Genomic DNA, 23,964 nt, shown 5'->3' on the forward strand with positions numbered 1-23,964 from the left:
GGGCTGGAGTAGGGATGTGTTTGTCACAGAAAGGCAGACAAGAAAGATATACTGTCCCCAAGGATACAGGGAGCTTCTACCCCAGCTCTGCCTTCTTTCCCACCAGAGAGAAAAATTCTTTCTTGTTTAAGCCACAGTTGGCTACCGGCAGCCAAACGCCACTCCTAACTGGCCTGGCCCTTTGGGGTCAGCCACAGTGTGTCGTGGATATGGGGACGGCTAATGTTGGTCATGTAGGAAAGGAAATTCTTGGAGAAAAGATAAGTCAGCTAATTTTTGATGTAATCGTCATGAAAGCATTTGTAAGTAGATAATCAAATCAGACACTAAAAATCTTTTCTGGTCGGTAACCCTGATGAGAGAAGTTGCAGGTTACGGTCCTGGCTGGCGGGGCAGTGTAACTCCAGCCCTCTCTCTCCTGCACCAGGAGGCAAGCGAGCAAGTAACAGACATGGGGTGGGGGGTGGAAGGAGGTGGGGAGAGGCGGCTCACAAGGAGGCAGGTGGCAAATTGGTGGGAAGCCAAGGCCCCAGAGCTCTCAGATACATCAGTGTGGTCTGTAGCTAACCAAGGCCTCAGTTTCTTCATCTGTAAAATGGAAGGATTATCAGTAGCTACCTCATGGGATTGCAAATGACACAATCTATGTAAAAACATAATTTGAGATCTCTTCATATGATATTTATAATCCACTCTAATTTACAAACACAAAACGTTTGCCACCTTTTGTGCTTTTACTGTTATTAGCAGCAATGACCTATCTTTATTTCCACAGCTTACCACGCCGTCCAGGGTGACAGTCACCAAGAGCCAGGGTTTGGCCTCAGCTTTGCAGCTCCTGGCTCTTGGTTCAGTCTAGATCCCTAAAGGAGCATCAGCAGCCGGGGAGAACTGGTCCTCCAGGTCCTGGAGGCAACCGCAGAAACAGAACAGTGCAAATGCCAGCATTTCCGCAGATAAGCATGGCCCGCCAACTGCAAATACCCCTGACATGCAGCCATCTGTTTAAAATCTGGTTTCCCAGTGCAGCCAGTGGAGCTCAGAGGGCTGCCTGGCGGGTAAGGACTCCAGGCACACAGCAACAAGTGGCTGCCACATCAAATCTCGCGCGGAATATGGTGGGGTCAGAGCCAACCAGTAACTCCAAGAGGGCTGTGGTGTGTAAATTCGGTCAGAGCTTGCAGATATAATAACATTGGCCCCACAACATAGACCTGTGGCTGCCCAGGGTTAAGAGACGGGTGCAAACTCCTGCTTCCCTGGATCTGGCTCCAGCCCCCTCTCCTCGCTTCTGCAAACTTTTAACTAGATGGATTACGACACGATCGATTATGTGTCAGCTGAGCCAGAGCAGTTCAATTGATTAGTATGATGTTCACCTTGGCCATTTTGCTGTAATTGATCCCCGTGTGCCACTGTGAATCGCTTCATCCACACGGTTACAACTGACCATTACGAGTAAGATGCGAGGCTGCAAGATGCGGTTGACCTAGAGTCATTTTTCTGTAGGGGCCAAGTGGGCACCCTGCTGGAGTCATCCTGATTGCAGGCCCAAGGAATGGCCCATCTTCCACAGCGAGGACCCAGAGTCTGAAGGAAAATTAAATTGTGCTTTGAATACTTCAGTTAAGGATAAAAATGTTTCCAACAAAACTCGCATTTGTAAGCTTGAGTGATTACAGGGGTATCTCATGATATCTAGAAAAGTTAGATTTCATTGTTTCCTGCCAGAGCTCAATTAATGAGATGTCAGTCAGTAAACTCACTCTTTCCACAAGGTCTCCTTTATGATGTATGATCTGAGGGTAATGGGCTCACAGCAGCCAGAGCCGTTCATCCTGCAATTAACAGATTTGTCAGATTCAAACCATGAATCTTCTCAGATACAGGATAAGGGACTATGCCTTATCCTCTGTCATCACCATCACACACACACACACTCACCCGCAGTCACACTCACACGTGCATCCGCACACTCACACATCACGCCTCCCCTCGGTGGTAAGCTACATTTTAGTTTACCCAACTGCAATCAATCAGATCGCAGTGTACATGTTGTACATGGGGTTTCCAAGTCTCTGTTTGCTTTTTGGTCGATAGCAATGGTAAAAGTTTATGAAGCAGGAAAGGAGCGCGGGGGAGGTGAGGAGAGAGGCAGGGTGGAAAGCCTTCAAATGAGGCCAGTTCCTTATGGAAATGAGGCTCTGTCGTTTTTCCCTGAGTGGCCTAAACCCAATGTTTACTTGTAGCTTTTATGCAATAAGCTCAATATCACATATATTCTATTGGATCCTGACAGTCTGATATTATATGGGACTTCTCCTAGATCTGCTTTGCTGACCCCGGTGGTCCCAGCCAAGATTCCAAGCTGAACAAGTCAGGCTGCTTGCTCTGTGAGCAGTGGAGTCCCTTGTGAGCTTGGGCAGGTTTCCGAGTCCGCACCCTCTGGCTTCCTGCCCTGCTAACAGGCACGTACTCTGTGGATGGGACACTCAACCAGTTATCTCAATGTCAGGGAGAGTTTACTTCCAAGAAACTCCCCTCTCCTCCCAACTCTGTCCATTCATTCCTGCGGAGTCTGCATGTGGCCTGCTCTTCCTCTGGTTCCTGCCCCTGAAGGCGCGGAAGGCTGTGACCACATCCCTTTTGGAGCCTTCCAGGGCTCAGGGAGTGGCTTTGCCTGCTTGCATGGCTCTGTCTCGAAGGAGGCACCTGGGACCGAATGGGCTTGGGCATCCTCCATGCATTCTACTGACATGGGCATGGGTCCCTGGGAGGATCTGAGCTGGGGTGGAGGGAAGCCCAGACACAGGTCTTGCAGAAGAGCTGAGCCACCCCAGATAGGGTCTCAAGGGTGGGGCCAGGAGGGCAGATTGGGGGGCTGGCTGGCTGGGAAGGGGATTTCACATAGGAGGACCAGGCAGAGGGGACACTACGTCCACAGTGTATGCAATACTTAGAGGGCACAGGACAGCTGGCAGGACTCTAGCCAAGGACCAAACAACCCATTCCCTTCCCAGACTTTGATGCAGTGTTTAGAGTTTTGCCTCATGATGGGCCGTGCTGAGGACGCCAATCAAGATGACCTGAACTCAGACCCCTTCCGCAGTGTCTCCTTTGTCCTGCTGAGCAACTCTGCTGTTCCCCCGCAGCCCCTCTAGGCCAGCCCTCCTCTTCCACTCAGGGCAAGATCCAGTCAGTGCACCCAGCTCCAGGGCCAGACTCCTCAAGGCTCTCCTCCCTGCCTCTGTTCTGGGCTGAGGTGGGGCGGATGTGAGGAGAGGTGGGTGGGAAGCCCCTTTCTGCACTCCCCATGGTAGGAGCAAGGTTGACATCCCCAAAGCTCCTGTCAAACTGTCCCCGAATTTCCTCTACAAGGACTCCTCCCTCACCAGCTCCCTGATCAAACTCACCCTTCTAGAAGGGCTCAAAGTGGCTTAGGGACCTCTTGGCAAGTCTGCCTGGATGGGATGGCCCCTGTTAAGGTCTCATAGACCATCTGCTCTCATGCATGGACCAGCATCCTTAAGATGTGAGACACTCAGCTCTTATTGCTGTCAGTGTGGGGGCCTCAGCTGGGACCACAGGCCCCATCACAGCCTGCTACACACACATAAGCATTTTCCCGAGTCCTACTACGGAACTGTCATCAATCTCAGCTACTACTCACAGCTGCTCACCAGCATGCTCTGCTTCTTTTAGTGGCTTTGTAAGTTTCCATTGCAGAGCTCAAATTATTTAAGTAACCCTGGTCTTGGGTATGGAATTTTGAGGTCACTGCAGGTTGGGAGGAGATCTTTTGCCTATTTCTTTGGGCACAGGTGTGAAGAGACATGTAAGAGAGTCCTGAGGGTGGTTTCTTATCTTACCTGCATCCGTGGAAGAGCGTGTCCTGGTGCCTGGGTGTCGGGACCGCATAGGAAACAGGAGCAACCCCTGTGCAGGGGCTGGGACTGTGGGTGATCACTTGCAGCCCAGACCCACAAGGTGTTTCCCAGGTGTGGTGGCACCTCCCTGTGGCTGTCCCTGGCTCCTTCCAGCTCTCCCCAGTGGCCCATAGGCTTAGAAACCAGCAGAATGTGTCTCAAGCAGGGGGCCAGCCTTAAAAACTGCCAGCCCATCTCCTCCATCCATGATGACGTCACCAGTACGGGCTTGTGTGTAGGTGGCCTTTGGTGGCCTGATCCTCCTGCCCTCTGCCTGGCTCCCTGGGCTCTGGTGGAGTCCCGTGGAATACAGTGACCCTTCCTAATTTGGTCTTAGTCGGGCTGAGCTAAGCCAGTCTGTATTTGAGGAGTTGGAAGCAGGTGACTCAGGCACCAATTTGAAGACTGATAAACGGCAGCAGTCCCCCGTGCAGTCAGAGTGGCCAGGAGACCTGCTCCTGGGGAACGAGGAAGGGCGCAAGGGCAATGAACATGTCACCTTGCCCTTGGGATGTGCTGTTTCTGCTCAGGCTCCTCTTGCAGCGTTGTTTCAAGTGTGGGAATGGCCTCCTGACTCCCAATCCGAAACAACTGCTGAGCACAGAAAGGAGAGCAGGGCCCTGGGAGTCAGAGGGAAATGCTGCTGTGGGGACTGGGGAGCCCCACCGGGTGACTCCCCAGAGATGCAAGCAGGCGCAGAGACTGGAACAACAGGCGAGGCATGTGGGACCAGGAGGCCCAGTGGTGGGAAGCAAGCATTTGTGGAAATTCGGGTTCCCCAGCGCCACTGGGACCCTTCCTGCAGTCCCCAGTGCGCTATTTCTGGGGCTTGTCAGGGCTTCCCATGAGAGTCCAGGATTAAGTTTGTTCTCTTCCCTACCCCCAACACCCAGTGCTGCAGGAAAGTCTCTTCCGTGAGACACTGTGGCCTGGGGCTTGGGTGACAATGTGCATGGCTGCCTCCTCACTGTCACATGCTCTGTTGGCTTGTCTCCAAGCTGTGCTGCTCATGTTTCAAAGGCTCCCTGGAGGCTTTAGTGAAAAGCCCTTTCCCCAGTGACCTGGAATGTCTTGCTAGATGGAGCTGGCCAAGCCTGACGTCTTTTCGTCTTTTCCTGGCCGATGCCTCAGTCCTTATGCAAGTAGGTGGAGCCATCATTACACTAAAGGCACCTTCATGTGAATTAAAAACAGGGAATGCCAGGCCTGGGTGTCTGCACCAGTGACCGCTGGTCCAGGGAGCACACCCCCCATGCAGACCTGCCCAGGCAAATCTGCTCCCCAGCGGGGATGTGCCAGGAGAGAGGGGAGGGCTGCACAGACTCCTGCATCCAACATGCAGCTCTTTTGGACACCTGGTGGGGAGGAGGTGGGCTGGCACATCTTTAAGGCTGTTGCCTGCTTTGGACACACTCTCATGGTTTCTCAGCCCGAGGGCCACTAGAGAATGGTAGAGGAACCGGAGACTGCTGGAGTACGAGTGCCTGCACAAGGGACAGCCCCAGGAAGATGCCACCATGCCTGGGAAATGCACCTCATCGGGCTTGGGGGGACCATGCACAGTCCCAGCAGCCCCAGCCCCTGCACAGGGGTCACCCATGGTTTTTACGGGATCCCGACACACAGGAGAGGCCAGAAAGCAAGCTGGGGCCTCAACCGGCCCCTCGTCCCAGCCAATATCCGGAGGTGACCGACTAGAGGGCCTCGCTCACCAGGGCCAGGGCCTCAGTCAAGCCCCAGGTCCCCTCCCGAGCACCCATGGAGGTCACATCTTTGGAACTTCAAACGCTTGTCAATGAAGTGCTCACCAAGCCTCAGTCTGGAAGATCTGAGGAGGCGATGTTTCCAATTGTGCTTGGCTGTCTGGAGAGTCTCTTCTAAGAAAGTCGCCACCCTGGGGAACAGGGGTCGGGTGGTAATACAGCAGTCACCCAGAGAGGAGGCTGGGGCATTGGAGGACAGAGGAGGGAGCAGCCCTGAGCTTGGGGATAGGAGAGGGGGAGCTCTCTGGGGTTCACAGCCTTTGCAGGGCCCATCGAGGGCCCTAGTGCCACCTTAGGAGCTGGGCAGCCACAGCCGGTGGGATGAGAGTTAACTTCTGCAAAGAGCAGCCTGGCTGCACTAACTGGAGAGTGAGAGTGGGTATGACCCAGGGTAGTGGTGATGCCAACAAGTGGCTGGACGCAAGGACTGTTTGGGAGTGAAAAACAAGCAGATGGTGGGAGATGGGCATGTGGGGAGCAGGAGTGTCCGGGAGCACCCAGGCTTCTGGATGCACAGTGGGAGGAGGACGGTAGAGGGGACTTTTGGGCCCAGAGCAGATGTCAAGCAGTGCTGAGTCTCTGGGTCTAGAGCCCAGGAGCCATTGGGCTGGAAGTGCAAAGTGAGAGTCCTCAATACCTATGGTGACTAAAGTGACAGCCAGGTGAGAAGAAAGCAGGGCCCACAGTGGCCTGCCCTGCCACCAGGGTCGTGAAAACCTGAGACTTCATCCTATTGGCCTGGCACCTGCAGCTGGCCCCCTGCCTTGCATGTCACGGAGGCACTCTGCCTTGAGGGTAGAATGTTTTGGGAAGGCACTTCCTGGTGTTTGGTTAATGACAGGTCAGGTTGAGCCTTGTGCATTTACAGGAGTTGATATGTGTGTGTATAAATACATATGTACATATACACACATTTGCACACATGTGCACACACACGTACACACACGTGTATATGCATAATATACAGTCGTATGCACGTGTATACACACATGCCTATGTACAGTACGGGTATATGTATACATATCAGTATTTATTTGTAATTTCTGTCCTCTCTCCCTCCTGAAAAACCTAGCGAGTTAGATTTTAGCTTTATACTTTATTCTTCTTTCATTTTTTTGTTTTGAGATGGAGTCTTGGTCTGTCGCCAGGCTAGAGTGCAGTGACGCAATCTCTGCTCACTGCAACCTCCGCCTCCCAGCTTCAAGCGATTCTCCTTCCTCAGCCTCCCGAGTACAGGTGCGCACCACCACGCCCAGCTAATTTTTTGTATATTAATAGAGACGGGGTTTCACCATGTTGGCCAGGATGGTCTTGATCTCCTGACCTCGTGATCCACCCACCTCGGCCTCCCAAAGCGCTGGGATTGCAGGCATGAGCCACCGTGCCCGGCTCTTTCATCTACCTTTCACTAGTGAGACCATGAAAGGGGGAATATGGAAGCCAAGCCGCTAACAGGCCCATGAATTCATGACTTAGTGACACTTTGTTTAAGCACAGGGAGACAAGGCTAGGGGTGGCCAGGGCAGACCACAGACTGGACTCCTCCAACACTGAGCAACTGCTTTCTTGAACTAGGTCAGACATCAGACGCTGTTTCAAGGAAGAAAGGATGACCCGAAGGAGGGCCTTTGGTTGAGGCCTGGAGGAACAGTGGGGAGGAGGGGCAGGTGATAAAATGAGCAAGTAGGGGCTGGGGTGGGGGCAGGGCACTGTTGAAAGGCGTCAGAGAAAAGAGAGTCTCTTCTAAGAAAGTCCACTCTGAGCACTGCTTTTGAGCAGGATCCCTCTAAGAACGCAGCGTGGAGCTTGCAAAGGCTTCACTAGTTAGACCTGGGACACTGGCCCCAGCATGACAGCAGGAATGGAGAGGGGTGTGCAGAGGGTGACACAGGAAGGGAAGGACTGCACCTGTGAGGAAGGGACTGTCACTGGTCCCACAATCTACAGGCTGCATCCCAGGCCAGGGGCGTCCACTCGCCTCAGGTCTTTCCGACCCTGTCCTTGGGTACTTTGAGGCTCTCTGGATCACCCCCATACTCACATGTCCTGGACTTGCTGTTTCTGGGGTCTTCCCTTAGCATCTTGCTTGTGGGAGATGTTGGTCCTGTCTGCACACTGAACCTTGAAGACATCCCTCATGCTGACCCCCGACACCAAGGTGTCCCCTCTGTCGTGATGTGTGCCAAAGCAGAGTGTAGCTCCCTTCCCTCATTAGCACAGGCTCTGGGCAGGCAGCCGCTGGGACCTTGGCCCCACCAGCCCAGCCCCCTTGGCGGAGAGCTCTTGGGGCTCGCTGCCAGCCGCCCAGCGCCCAGCGTTTCCCTAGTAGCGGCGAGGGCTTGGGGAGGGTTTTATCGCTGGGAAGGGACTGTCTCCTCTGGGTTTTATTATAGAGGCTGGTTGGTCCCTGGGAAAGTGGAAGAGGAAGATCAGATGACCTGCCTGCGTTTTGTTTTCTCTTGGCGAAGGCTGAGCTATCTGATGGCAGGTCCTGAGATCAGGGTTTGGGGCCAGTTCCCAGGGATAGGCTTCCCCAGCAGGACCGCGGCACCTGCTGATGCCCCTGCAGCTGCCAGATCCTGGGAGGTGGCATCGCTGTGCCTTCCATCAAGGTGGACCTGAGGCAGGACTTCATCCTGGAGCTGGAAGAAGCCTCAGGGTCATCAGTCCTCAGGGTCCCATCAGGCCCACCCTCACCGCACAGGTGGGGCCTCAGGTCTGGGAATGTGACCGACTGGCCCACAGTGTTTCCACCAGCCAGGAGTAATGTCGGGACTAGACTCCTAACCACCATACCTACAGCCACTCCCTCACTGTCTCCTTCAGTGACCTCTACTGGGGGCAAAAGAGCAACAGCTATGACCACAAGGACTCTCAGATGCATGGCAAATGGCAGGTCTGACCATCCTGGAAAGGGTCCAGGGGAAGGCTGCTGCCTCCATGCTCAGGCCAGGAAATGAAAGGGCATCAATGTCAGGGCAGAAAACAGGAGCAATGGGAGGTGCTCAGTGAAGCCTGCAACAGAGAAACTCTTGTCTGCACCCTCTCCTCTGTCCCTCCTCCACCATCTTGTCCCAATGCCGCAGGCCGAACCGAAGACCTGTCTTGATGCCAGAGGGGGCCAGCAATTGGCCAAAGAATGCGGAGCTCCCCTTGGTTTGTTGCTGGGGGCCCTTAATCCCAGTGCTGTGCTGGAGCTGGCTTGTAACATTCAATAGAACCAAGTGTTAAATGTTCTCCGATTTTGTGAGCCAGTTGTAAATAAAGGCATTATTCACAATTAATCACATGAACTTATAATCAAATATGTTAACAAACATCTATTCCTAATGAGTTGTACTACTTTTGCTATTTTCTGTGCTTTGAGGGTTACTTGCATCTATTATATCAATATAGTGGGAAGAGTATAAAATGGTGGCTACTGGGCATCTCTTCCAAAGCCCACAATTTGTTATGTCACATTCAAAGCTTGGGATTGGCCATGATAGGAGTATTTACACCATGGAAATTGGCAAACACTGCAAATCAGAGCTGGTGTTATTGTTTTGTTGATTTTCTAGACTTAAGAAAGTAATAAAAAATTGTTAATAATACAGATTCAACTTACAAGTGGGTTGTGTCTGGGGCCATTGGTAGCAGTCTGGGTCTAATCGGGAGACAGAAATCACACAGTAGGTTAAACAGGGGAAATTTAAGTTAAAATTATTAACTGTTATAAAAGAGTAAGATAGGCCGGGTGCGGTGGCTCACGCCTGTAATCCAGCACTTTGGGAGGCCAAGGTGGGAGAATCATGAGGTCAGGAGTTCGAGACCAGGCTGAACAACATGGTGAAACCCTATCCCGACCAAAAATACAAAAATTAGCCGGGCGTGGTGGCAGGTGCCTGTAATCCCAGCTACTTGGGAGGGTGAGGCAGGAGAATCACTTGAACCCAGGAGGCAGAGGTTGCAGTGAGCCAAGATCACATTCCCACACTCCAGCTTGGGCAACAGAACAAGACTCTATTTCAAAAAAAAAAAAAAAAGAAAAAAAAAAGAGGAGAGTAAGATAAAAAGAAGCTCTATGCAGTATCCTAGGGCTGAGGGAGCTACCAAAGTAAAAATGAAGTTGTTAGGGGTTCAGACTTAGTTGGAGAGGGTGTGGTTCAGCCACTGGATAGCAATGCAGTTTAGCCAGAGCACGGTTACAGCTGGTTTGGAGTTGGCGGACACACAATAAGCTGCCCTCTGGAGGGCAGACAGGGAGCAGGTGATTAGTAACCAAAGGCATGGACTGCAGTGGGAATCCAAGTGCCCCCAGGGCAGAAGGCCTTCTGGGTGCTGAGGTTGCATGGGGGGTGGGCAGGTTGCAGAGGAAGTGGCAGGCTGTGTGGGGAGGTTGGGACCAGCTGTTGTGTAGACAGTCATCACCAGGCATGGCCACAGAGTCATTGTGTTCTGTCCCTGAGTCTCTGGCAGACTCCATGGGATAGAGTCTCCACATGGCTGACCCTTCCCTGCCACCTGGAAATTGCAGGAAAGTCCTTTCACCACCGTCTACTGAGAAAGCTTCACATCATGTTCACTTTAAAGGTGACATGGTTAAAAGGTTCCAATCTTTGTCCTAAAGCACATATTGAAAGGTGCATTCAGAGCTGAGATGCAATAAATTGAAAACCAACTGTGTGAGCTTCCTGTGGCTGCTGTAACAAATTACCAAAAACTTGGTGTTTACAACAAGGCACATTTGTTCTCTTACAGTTTTGGAGATCAGAAGTCCCAAATCAGTTTCACTAGGATGGAACCAGGGTGCCATGAGGGCCACTTCCTCCAGAGGCTCCAGGGAGTTCTGTTTCCTTGCCTTTCCAGCTTCTAGAACTGCATTCCTTGGCTCATGGCCTCTTCCTCTGCCTTCGAAGGCAGTGGCTTAGCATCTTCAAAACTCTCTCTACGTTGTCTTCTCATGGCCTTCTCTTCTACGTCAGATCTCCCTCTACCCTTGTCTTATAAGGACATTTGTGATGGCATTTGGGACCCACCCAGGTAATCCAGGATAATGTCTCCTTCTAAAGATCCTTCACTCAATTGCATCTGCAAAGTCCCTTTTGCCACATAAGATACATTCACAGGCTTCATAGATTTAGATCTGGATATATTATTTGTGGGTCATTATTAACCTACTACACTGATGCACCCCTATATTGTGACAAGCAAAAAAATTGAGGATGTATTCTTCCAGTACTTAAAAACTGTGACCTGATTGATTCAGCAAGGAAGTTACTTGTGATATTGATGAATAAGTGAACTTCTGATATTTGCCTTCATTGTCTCCCTTTTGTCTTACTTGCTAACATAAATGAAAACATCACCCTCGTGAAAATGAAATGAAATGAAAATAGCCAACCCTTATGTGTAAAGCACACTTAGTCATTATATGCAATCAGACATAGGCTGCAGACACAAGTTTGGAAAAGCTCAACAAAGGCATTCTGTGAGGACCAATCAACTATATGCAGCTTATAATAAAGGATATGGTATGTTTTATTATGTTTTGTTATACATCTTTATATCAGTAACATTTACAATAAATTATCTCTTCATTTATATGTGTACCTACACCACACACACACAGACACACACACGCACACACACACACACAATCTTTTCCTTCAGAAGGCCAGCTGTTGAGCCTGAGGCCCCTGAAATGGTAAAGTGTTCTTTGCACCCAAGGGTGGACCTTGCAGCCCCGCGCTCTATGATGAGCCTGTCAGCCACAGTGGTCAGCTACGTCCATCCACAGACGGTTAAATGGATCTGGGTCAACCACCTCCATGGATGCCTGTCTCTCAGCGGAAGATGAGGCTGTGAGTTTTCTGCATTTCTTCCCAATACAGTCCATCGATGGGGGGTTGTTGCTCTCTCTGTCTTCACTGCCTATGGCTGGTCTATGTCAGGTTACTATCACCCCCATGTTCCCACCCAACACAAGCCTGCAGGTTCCTGCCTAACTTCCCGGACCTCCCATCTAGCCTGCCTTTCCTTCCTTTTTTTTTTTTTTTTTTTTGAGAAGGAGTCTCACTCTGTTGCCCAGGCAAGAGTGCAGTGGCACCATCTCGGCTTGGCTCACTGCAACCTCTGCCTCCCTGGTTCAAGCAATTCTCATGTCTCAGCTTCTTGAGTAGCTGGGAATACAGATCCATACCACCACACCCGGCTGATTTTTTAATTTAATTTTATTTTTTTAGTAGAGATGGGGTTTCACTATGTTAGCCAGGCTGGTCTTGAACTCCTGACCTCAGGTGATCTGCCCACTTCAGCCTCCCAAAGTGCTGGGATTACAGGTGTGAGCTACTGCACTCTGCTGCCTTTCCTTTCTTGAATGAACAGTTGACAAGATCAGTGGAACCTAACCTGGGTTGGGTGGGCCTTGGGCTGCCATTTCCGATTGTGCCCTTTCTGTTTTAAAAAACACCTAGATTCAACTGGATGCAGAGCTCATTCAAAAGGCCTTCAGGACAAAGGTAAAAGATTTTGTAAGAAACGGAGGGAGCATCATCAGCGGAAAGCCTGCCTCCACTTCCCATCCCTGTGATCATGACAGACATCACTAGCTGATCACTGACCATGGCATTCTTTCCCACAGAGTGTGAACTTGGCCTTTACATCCTTCTCCGCAGAGCACTCCAAGCAGCCAATCCCACTGGAACTTAAGATGAAGCTTTTGTTGCCATGACTGAATACATTTTGGATCTTGGAAAGCAAAAATTACTTCAGCTGGATCTGGTTCATGGAGTACTTGGCCAGAGCTGTGCCTCATGCCATGGTCCTACAAGATACGTGAGGAGGTGGACACCTGTGTGTAGCCCTCCTCCAGAGGCAAGTCGAGTCCTTCCATAACCCAGAGAAGCCTGCTTGGGAATGAGACTGAGAAGCCAGCCTTTTTGGTACACAAAGAAAAAGTGAGTTTTCAAAGTTGCTGCAAATCATGCAGGCAGAGAAAACAAGACATTAGTGGACACAGATTCCTCCCCTCTGCTGAATTCTGAGTCCAGTTTAAATCTCTAATAACATAACACATGGAGAAAGTTGCTTAGCCAAAGTGATCACCTTTCTTTAAAAAAAAAAAAAATTATACAGACTGGATATTGCTCTATTGCCCAGGCTGGAGTGCAGTGGCTTGATCATAGCTCACTGCAGCTTTGAACTGTTAGGCTCATGTGATCCCCAGTCCTCTGTCTCCTAACTAGCTGGGACTACAGGTGGACACTACCATGCCTAACTTTTTAGTTTTGTTTTTTTTTTTTGAGATAGGATCTTGCTATGTTGCCCAGGTTGGTCTTGAACTCCTGGTCTCAAGCAATTATTCTGCCTCAGCCTCCCAAAGTGCTGGGATTACAGGCATAAAACACCACACTCAGCCAGAAATTATCTTCTTTCTAAAATCAAACCTGTCTTATATTCTGGGAACCTACTGAGGAAGGTAGAGATTTATCCTCTAGATGCCAGAATGCTAGAATTAGGGAAAAGCTTCAAAGCTTGAATAGGGCAAAGCTTAGGTCATGGAAGAATGTATTATCTATTGCTGTGCAATAAATTACTCTAAAACTTTAAAAACACAAACATTTATTAACTCTCAGTTTTTCTGGGTGAGAATCTGGGTATGACTTTGCTTGCTGCTTCTGACTCAAGGTATCTCACTTGTCAAGGCTACAATCAAAGTGTCAGAAGGGGCTGCAGTCTCATCTGAAGGCTTGCCTGAGAGAACACACTTCCAAGTTCACTGCCATGGTGGATGGAAGGCCTCAGGGGTACTGAGATTGAGGGGAGAAGATGGCCAACTTGAGCCAAGGCACAATGACATCAAGAGGCCTGGGAGCTGAGGAAGAAAGACTAAGGAACCTGAAGAATGGATGTGGGTCTGGAAGAGAGCTGGAAAAGTACATAGTCCTGGGAGCCTCCTGGGGAAAGTGCTTTAGGAATAGGAATCAGAGACCAACTGGTTCCCATGGTGCCAATGAGTCATGTGAGATAAGGACTGAGAGTTCACATTAGGAGTGCCAGTGGAGGGGCATCTAGTTACTTTGACTAGAGCCATTTCCATGGGATGAGGAGGGTGAGGGAAGCTGAGTAGTGTGGGCTCTGTTTATGCTGGAGGAGAGGACTGGGAGAATAATGCTCCTTCGCATTCCTCAATTATGCTGTAAAGGAGAACAAGAAACAGTAGCCGGAGAGGACTGGGGGAAGGGGTGTCTAAGCTTCATCCATGTCTCTGATGGGAATGATCCGGCAAAGGGGAAATGAATAATGCAGGAGAGAGAAGCAAGCCCTCCTGGACACATCCTTGAGCAGGCAGAAGCCAATGTCTGGTGTGTAGGCAGAGGGCTGGCTTTAGGTGGGAAGGACGGGTGGGAAGATGAGCAGGCACGGAAAGGGGTGGGTGGGGACTTACAGAAGCACTTTCTGATGGTGTTTGTCTCTTCACTGAAATGGGAAGCCAGGTTGTCATTGGAGCCACCTCCCAGTGGGGCGAAGAGGAGGGAGTGAGATGCCTTATGAAAAGCAATGCTTGGGGTCTAGTGTAGAGTAATAACTCAGCAAATCCATTGTCTTCTTGATTACCTCTAAGTTATAGTGATCACATTTTCCAGACCAAATATCTGAACCTGGAATCTGGCAGGTGGACTTCAGGGGCTGATGGATGTGACTGACTGAAAAATCAGAATGTCTCAGAAACACCTAGTCTTTTAATTTCCAAACAACAGACATGATAGGTATCCAGGACCTGTCATGTATATTATGGAACCTAATGCCACTTTCTTTGGCCCTTTTCCAAAGCAGAGATATCCCAGCACAAGGGAAAACAGTTTCAATATCGAGTTGGATCAGCAGCATCTTTCTACCTATTTCTGTCTTCGTGGTCTTTATATTTGAAATAATCATTATTATTTTGTGCATTCTCTCCCCATCCTGCATTACAGAAGGAATAAATGTTTCCTAACAAATGTTTTATGTTTCATCTGCTGGGAGATTGTATTTTTGAAATAAAATTTTAGTTATCCTTTCATTTTTCCATCCTGTAGATATATACAAATTTAGAAACTCTGAAAGAACACCTTAATTTATATTCTGTGCCTATGTGGGTGAGGGAAGAAGAGCCTGTTTGGTACATACTATATTTTTAGGTTTTTAAATCTCTCTTCTTTTTTGCAAATGTGATGGAATGTAACATTTACCAGAAACTGAGAATTCCCGAGGCAGTAGCCACAGCAGCAACAGTAACTCTAAGCTGGAGATTGTCTGCCCTGGTGCCCGTGAGGACAACCCTTGACTCTACTCTCTCATGATCGATCAGCTGGAAAATCACCAGTCCATGGTCCTCCCTTCCCATAAATCACAGTCTGAGTATGGCGCCTGTGGCCGGAACCCTTACGCTCTCCTTTGGGGTGTCTGGGTACCACTGTGTCTGCCCCACGCTCCTGGGCATTCTGGAAGTTGGGACTCTGCCTTATTTACCCATCTGTGCTTGAAACCCAAAGGATTCTTGTTATGTAGTAGGTGTAGTGGACATTGGTCAGTAGGGAGGCCCATCATCTTTTTACAAGTGTTCTAGACGTTTTCACAACCCCCTACTTTGTCAACCTTGCCTTTCACACTGGCATCTTTTCCCAGCCTGACTTGGCACCTGCCCATCAGACACTGTGTGAGTTTGTGGCTCAGAATGGGGTCAGGAAGCACCACGCAGGGTGGGCATCCATGTGGAGAATGCAGGAACAGCATGGCGGAGGCAGGGTGGCTTTGAGGGCAGGAAGGCCGGCTTTACGATTCTGTGGTTCCGGAGGCACCGCCCAGAGTTGAGTCCTTCAGTCCTCCCCGACAGAACTGTGTGATTTCTCAAACTAATCAATAAACCCCCTCCTGCTGAAACCAAATTGATTGGCTTCCGTTGGTTCCAACCAGGCCCCTGGCCAGTGCCGTGGATGTCTACGGACCTGAAGAAAGGCCTGCACACGAGCACATCCAGCTGTGTCTGGCCTAACGCTTCTATCATTGAAAGATCCTACAAAGTAAAAGAATATAAAGATTTACAAACAAAACTACCTACAAAGGTGAATATTTAATGAGAAAATAAATCCAAGAAATTATACATTTTAAACCTCAAATATCACAATATCTTAAAAATATAAAATTTTACAAATTAATTTTCTACTTCAACATACCTCTAGGACACTTCTTTCTTATGCCCTTGACAATATTTTGCAATGGCATTTTCTATAGAGAGAATTAAAAGATAAATGAGGCTTTTCTTTAACACTGTTCATTAAAATTTGATTTTTTTTTTTTTTTGGAGATGGAGTTTTGCTCTTGTTGCCCAAGCCGGAGTGCAATGGCGCGATCTTGGCTCCCTACAACCTCTGCCTCCGAGGTTCAAACGATTCTCCTGCCTCAGCCTCCCGAGTAGCTAGGATTATGGGCATATGCCACCACGCCTGGCTAATTTTTTATATTTTTAGTAGAAATGGGGTTTCACCATGTTAGCCAGGCTGGTCTCCATCTCCTGACCTCATGTGAGCTGCCTGCCTCAGCCTCCCAAAGTGCTGGGATTCCAGGCATGAGCCACCGCACCTGGCCTAAAATTTGATATTTTTTATTGATAGTTTAGAAAAGTTTTCAACTTCATACCTTGTCATTAACAAAATGTCATGTAAAGTTTTGGATTATTTCAAGTTTAGAGAAATCCTTACCCAGTTTCTGAGATATCTGAGCTGTGAGATTTCATGACATTTCAAGTTTTCTTGAGCAATGGCCTATCTGAAATATATGTTTTTGGTTTGTGTATGTGTTTGTTTGTTTGTTTTTTGAGACGGAGTCTCACTCTGTCACCTGGGCTGGAGTGCAGTGGTGTGATCTCAGCTCACTGCAACCTCCCCCGCCTGGGTTCAAGCAATTCTCCCGCCTCAGCCTCCCGCGTAGCTGGGATTACAGACGCGTGCCACCATGCCCAGCTAATTTTTTGTACTTTAGTAGAGACAGGGTTTCACCATGTTGCCCAGGGTGGTCTTCAACTCCTGAGCTCAGGCAATCGGCCCACCTCAGCCTCCCAAAGTGCTGGGATTACAGGCGTGAGCCACTGTGCCCAGCCTGAAATATACTTTGAATTGATAACATTTGTTATCCAATTAGTCATCAATATTTTCTTGTTACATTGCCCAGCAAGTCAACAACAGTGGGCAGTAACGAAATTTTTGAAACTTTTTCATACCAGATAACTTCCAACAATTTAACTATAGATGGAAGTGAGTATGAATCACATAAATACATCTCATTAAACCTGAATTAAATGTATCCTCCACTCCCTTCCCCTTAATGAATCCCCAAACTGTTCATAGCTACTTCAAAAAACTACCCAACAAGAGGGGACATATAATGGAAAGGATATCAGAATGGCAACAAAAAGTAGTCATAACCAACTACAGATAAAATCCCTTATTCTTGTAGATTGTATAAAATGTGTAACCATGTGAACTAGGGATCCAGAAAGGCCCATGAAAGTGGGGGTTCCAAAACATGCTCAGCATCACTCTAATTCTACCTCTATCTCCAAAATAATAATGATAATAATAATATTTAATACAGCAATTTGTTCTGAGACTTGTGTAAGAATCAAATCAGAAAGAATTGATTAGTACCCTGAAATTCTCAGTAAATTGTCTTATGTATTCATGGGTTTTATACCATGGTTCTACATCCTAACTCTAAAGTAAAATTTGGATGGTTTCTGGCCTGCAATTTCTCCTCAGAAGCAAAGCAATATAATGTGGTCATGGAGATCTGCAATACATTTAAAGGGCAGCCTCTTTGTTGTGTGATAAATCAACTTAGGTGCCCAATCCTGGGTAGATACAGGAAAATTCACACTTGAAAATGCAAATTGTCCAGGAAGATGGCATAGACATACTATCCCTACTCCTCTTACTAAGTGCAATGAAAAACACGGGTTATTATAAATAAAAGCAGCATAAGAAGAATCCAAAAGATTGAGGGAAGAAGGCAATGGTCCAGGGACCTCAGGACCCAGGGAATGACTATGATGAGTTCCCTGGACTCTCCTTTTGCATCACATATCTCAGACGTGGAGCTTAAAGAAGCAGGCAAACTGGAAACACCAATGGCTACAGACAACAACAACAACAACAAAAGCTTTCTCTCTTTAATCAAAGGACCAGGAAAGGGGAAGCCTAGAAGGACGGAAAACATTTAGTTAGTGACTGCTGCTCCAATCAAACTCTACAGAAAAACCTTGGCACCTTCCACCCATACCGAATGGGTGAGTGTAGACTTCCACCCTGATCAGGCTTGGAGCAAGGTGCTCCAGCTCCCATGATGCAGAGGTGTCAGAGATGGCTGTGCAGGAAGCTAGGGCTTTCATCTATGCTAAGCAGTTATGAGCACCTCCTCCCACCCACAGTGTCAGCAGAGGCCATGTGGAGAACAGTGGTGAAGCACTCCTGCCCGTCCCAGCCAGGGCTAGTAAGCAGCTGGAATTCCCACCACTGCCCAGCAGTAACAAGGAGTCCTTTCCCTTCTTGGTGTCAATGAAGGCCAGAAGGGAATCTGGGCTTGACAATAACAAGGCAGTGATTTCTCTTCATTTGCAGGAGTAGTGTCAGAGAAAGCCAGCTAAAATGGAAGGTTTAAATAAGATTCAAGCTGTCATAACATAGTACTCAAAGTGTCTGGGATTCAACTGAAAATCACTTGCTATACGAAGAACCTGGAAAATCTCAACTGAAATGAAGAAAACAATAGATACTAACACTAAGATGACAGAGATGTTAGAATTATCCTACAAAGATTTTTCAAGCAGCCATGATAAAAATGCTTCAATGAGCAATTATAAACACATTTGAAACAAGTGAAAACTGAAAGAGTCTCAGTAACAAATGGAAAATCTCAAGAAAGAAAAGACATGAAGAAAAAAATAGAAGAAAAAAGCTTAAAAATATGGCATTGGGAATAAAAAGCTCAGTGGATGGGGTCAACAGCATAATGGAGGGGCCAGAAGAAAAAAAACAGTGAACTTGAAGACAGAACAATGGAAATTACCCAGTCTAAACTACAGGGACAAAGTAGACTGGAAAAATATAAGCATCATTTCAGTGACCTGGAGAACTAGATAATAGAAGATCTAACATTTGTGTCATCAGAATCCCAGAAAGAAAAAGAGAGTGTAACTTAATAATTACTTGAAGAAATAACAGCTGAAAAAAAAAAAAAAACAAAACCCAAACTTGGCAAAAGACAGAAACTTGGCAAAATACAGATTCAAAAAGCTGAGGGAGCTCCAAAATGAATAAATTAAAGGAAATCCATGCCAAGATGCATCATAATCAAACTTGTGAAAACTAAAGACAAAGAAAAAAAGCTTGAAAGCAGCAAGAGAAAAACATCTTATCTATAGAGAAAAAAAAATCTAAAAGAGAACATTTCTCATTAGAAACCACGGAGGCTAGCTAGAAGGAAGTGGCACAACATTTAACGAGTGCCGAAAGAAAAGAACTGTCAATGCTGTCATGCAAAGACCACCCAGGATGGCTACACGGTAGAAAGGAGAGCTTTACTGGCAATACCAATTTGTAAACTGGGAAGAGACAGTCTGGTGTGGACTGAAGGTGCTCTCTCTTTGAAGAGGAAGAGGGAAGGTTGGGTTTTATGTCTTACAGGGCCTGTATCACACAATAGAGTCAAACATATTCAGCAGATTTAGAGGAAAATCTGTTCATATTAATGAGGGAAGTTAGGCACATGTGCAATGGGTAAATATATATGTAATACATATCCCATGTTCACTTTGGGGTAGGCTTTTAGCATTAAAATAGAGTGGAATCTGGCTCTTTACATCAAAAGGTGAAATATAGGGGGCAAACACCATTTGTATGCAGTCTCTATAAGCTACTGAAACTGGCTTAAGGTCTGCAGTTGCTTATCAGGAAATAATGTCTGTAAGGCCAGTCCTCTGTCCATTCAAAGTTGTAGTGGTCTGGATTATAAATCAAAGTTAAGAAAGGCCTGATAATTTGCCCCATAGCTCCTATTGTTAGGGAGTTTAGCAAGAGTGTGATTTTCTTTTGGTTGTATGAATTTAGAAAGTTGCCATGTCAGCTGAGCCTTTTACCCACGACCTGAAGGTAACTCACCTTAACCTTGGGGTCCATCTTAGTTGATAAAGGGGCATCTATTTTGATCTCTTAGGTCCCAACCCAAAATTCTCTATCTAGAGAAATTATCCTTCAGGAATTAGGGGGAAATCAAGTCATTGTCAAATAAATGAGAACCAAGAAAATTTGTTGCCAGCAGACCTACCATAAGAGAGTGGCTAAAGGAAAATCTCAAACAAAGAAAGTGTTTGAGAGATAAAAGGTAAAAGACAAAATCTTAGAACATCAGGAAAAAAGAAAGAACAATAGAATGAGTGGAGCACTAGGTTAAATATACTACATTTTTCTTCACATTTCAAGTTTTCTAAATTATGTTTGAGAGTTGAAATAAAAATCATAACATCATTGATGAAGTTTTATATGTACTGTAGAAGAAATAGTTACTTATACTATAAATGGTATAGGACAGAGAGATGTAAGGGAAGGTAAGATTAACATACTTCATTCAAATTGGCAAAATGTTGACATCAGTAGACTGATAAGTTATGTACACATAATTTAATACCCAAAACAACCACTTAAAAAACTATACCGATATTCACCAAAAGAGAAAAAAAAAGATTCACTTAATAACACTATAGGTAAATAAAAGTATAAGTCTAAAAAAATGTTCACTTAGCTCACAGGAAGGCAGGAAAAAGAAAGCAGAGACACTGGGGATCTGGGAGGGAAAACGGCAGATAGGAGACAGGACTAACCTGCAGCTCCCACTTGGATGGACAGAGCAGTGTATGGAGACCCACATTGTCAACGTTGGCTCCAAGAACTACTGCAGGAACATACCAGGAAAGCCGAGATAATCCACAAACCCTTTGAAGAAGATGGATTGCAGCTGAAGGCTCCATAGGACAGCAGAGGAACTCCAAAGACAAAGGACATAATATATCTTGGGACCTCTATGGCCCCACCCACCTTCTGATCCTCCCTACACTACTGTAGCTGATGCGATCTTGAAAGCGCCACCTCCTGGCAGGAAGCCAACCATCACAAAACCAGTGCACCTTAATAAAAATACAAAGGACCCTGTCAGAGTCCTCTTCACTCCCCTGCTGCCTCCCTCAGAGCAGGTGCATGACTGAGAAATCTGAAGATGGATCACATCATAGGACTCTGCAGACACTCCCCAGTACCAGACCAGAGCCCAGTAGCTCTGCTAGGTGACTAGATTCAGAAGAGAAATAACAAGCACTGCAGTTTAGCTCTCAGGAAGCCTTACTTCTAGGGAAAAGGGGAGAGCAGCACATTAAGGGAGTACCCCATGGGACAAAATAATCTGAACAGCAGCTCTTCAGTCCCAGATTTTCTCTCTGATATAGTCTACCCAAATGAGAAGGAACCAGAAAAACAATTCTAATAATATGACAAAACAAGGTTCTTTAACATCCCCAAAAGATCACACTAGCTCACCAGCAATGGGTCCAAACCAAGATGAAATCTCTGAAGTGCCAGAAAAAGAATTTAGAAGGTCGACTATTAAGCCAATCAAGGTGGCACCAGAGAAAGATGAAGTCCAACTTAAAGAAATCAAAAAAAGATACAGAATATAATGGGAAAATGTCCAGTGAAATAGCATAAATAAAAAGCAATCACAACTCTGGAAATGAAGGACAAACTTAGAGAACTGCAAAATGCACTAGAAAGTCTCAACAAGGGAATTGAACAAGTAGAAGAAAGAACTTCAGAGCCAGAGGATAAGGCTTTCAAGTTAATCCAATCCAACAAAGACAAAGAAAAAAGAATTTTTTTTTAAAAAAAATCAAGGATTCCAAGAAGTTTGGGATTATGTTAAATGACTAAACCTAAGAATGATTGGTGTTCCAGAGGAAGAAGGGAAAACTACAAGTTTGGAAAACATATTTGAGGGAATAGAGGAAAACTTCCCCAGCCTTGCTAGAGATCTAGACATCCAAATAGAAGAAGCTCAAAAAATGCCTGGGAAATTTGTCACAAAAAGATCATGAGATTAAATCATCCCTGCAACACTTTATCATGGTGGACTATCTTTTTCATATGCTGTTGGATTCAGTTAACTAGTATTTTGTTGAGGATTTTTCCATCTATGTTAATCAGGGATATTGGTCTGTAGTTTTGTTGTTGTTGTTATGTCTTGTCCTGATTTTGGTGTTAGGGTGATACTGGCCTAGGCACATAGTCATCAGGTTATCTAAAGTCAAGATGAAGGAAAATAATCGTAAGAGCTGTGAGGCAAAAGCATCAGGTAATCTATAAAGGAAAACCTATCATATTTCTCAGCAAAAACACTACAAACTAGAAGGGATTGGGGTCCTATCTTTAGCCTCCTTAAACAAAACAATTACCAGCCAAGAATTTTGTATCCAATGTAACTAAGATTCATAAATGAAGAAAAGATAGTCTTTTTCAGACAAACAAATGCTGAGAGAATTCACCACTACCAAGCTAGCACACAAGAACTGCTAAAAGGAGCTCTAAATCTTGAAACAAATCCTCGAAATACACCAAAATAGAATCTCCTTGAAGCATAAATCTCACAGAACCTATAAAACAACAACACAATGAAAAAAAAAAAAAAAAAGAACAAGGTATTCAGGCAACAAATAGCATGATGAATAGAATAATACCTTCTATCTCAATACTCTCAAAATCATACAAATACATGGTAATTAAATAACCTGCTCCTGAATGATCACTGGGTCAACAATGGTATCAAGATGGAAATTTTAAAACTCTTTGTACTGCATGATAATAGCAACACAACCTATCAAAACATTTGGGATACAGCAAAGGCAGTGCTAAGAGGAAAGTTCATAGCATTAAATGCCTACATCAAAAAGCATGAAAGAGCACAAATAAACAATCCAAGGTCACACTTCAAGGAGCAAGAGAAACAAGAACAAACCAAACCCAAACCCAGTAGAAGAAAATAAATAATCAAGATCAGAGCAGAACAAAATGAAATTGAAACAGACAACACAATAAAAAATAAATGAAACAAAAATCTGGTTCTTCGAAAAGATAAATCAAATTGATAGACCATTAGTGATATTAACCAAGAAAAGAAGACAGAAAAGGGCTTGTATTTCAAATAAGCCCAATTAGAAATATAAGGGGAGATATTACAACTGACACCACAGAAATGCAAAAGATCATTCAAGGCTACTAGGAACATCTTTATGTGCATAAACTAGAAAACCTAGAGAAGATGAATAAATTCCTGGAAATATACAACCCTCCTAGATTAAACCAGGAAGAAATAGAAACTCTGAACAGACAAATAACAAGCAGTGAGATTGAAATGGTAATTAAAAAGTTGCCAACAAAAAAGGTCCAGGACCAGACAGATTCACAGCTGAATTCTGTCAATCAGACATTCAAAGAAGAATTGGTACCAATCCTACTGAGAGTATTCCAAACATGGAGAAAGAGGGAATCCTCCCTAAATCATTCAATGAAGCTGGTATCACCCTAATACCAAAATCAGGAAAACATATAACAAAAAAACTACAGACAAATATCCCTGATGAACACAGATGCAAAAATCCTCAACAAAATACTAGTTAACTGAATCCAACAGCATATGAAAAAGATAGTCCACCATGACCAAGTGGGTTTTACAGCAGGGACACAGGGATGGTTTAACATCCACCCAAGAGACACAGAAAAAGCATTTGACAAAATCCAGTGTCCCTTTATGGTTAAAACCCTCAGAAAAATTGGCATAGAAGGGACATACCCTAAGGTAATAAGAGCCATCTATGAGAAACCCACAGCCAACATTATAATGAAGTGGGAAAAATTGAAAACACTTCCCATGAGAACTGGAACAAGACAAGGATGCCCACTTTCACCACTTCTATTCAACATAGTACTGGAAATCCTAGCCAGAGCAATCACACAAGAGAAAGAAATAAAGGGCATCCAAATCAGGAAAAAGGAAGTCAAACTGTCGCTGTTTGCTGATGACATAATTGTATACCTAGAAAACCCTAACGACTCATCCAAAAAGCTCCTAGAAGTGGTAAATGAATTCAACAAAGCTTAGGGTACAAAATTAATGTACACAGTACAAATCAGTAGCCCTGCTATACACCAGTAGTGACC

General features: G+C 46.0%; 1 long non-coding RNA gene across 1 annotated transcript; it reads left to right on the forward strand.

The window, feature by feature from the left end:
- Positions 1–4,250: 4,250 nt before the first annotated feature.
- On the forward strand, positions 4,251–13,256 carry LOC140710648 (uncharacterized). The gene is made up of 3 exons (XR_012091745.1): positions 4,251–4,640; positions 4,820–5,068; positions 12,312–13,256. It is a non-coding gene; the product is annotated as an uncharacterized lncRNA (long non-coding RNA).
- Positions 13,257–23,964: the final 10,708 nt, after the last annotated feature.

The sequence above is a fragment of the Chlorocebus sabaeus genome, chromosome 29, assembly GCF_047675955.1.
Source record: "Chlorocebus sabaeus isolate Y175 chromosome 29, mChlSab1.0.hap1, whole genome shotgun sequence".
Taxonomy (NCBI): Eukaryota; Metazoa; Chordata; class Mammalia; order Primates; family Cercopithecidae; genus Chlorocebus; species Chlorocebus sabaeus.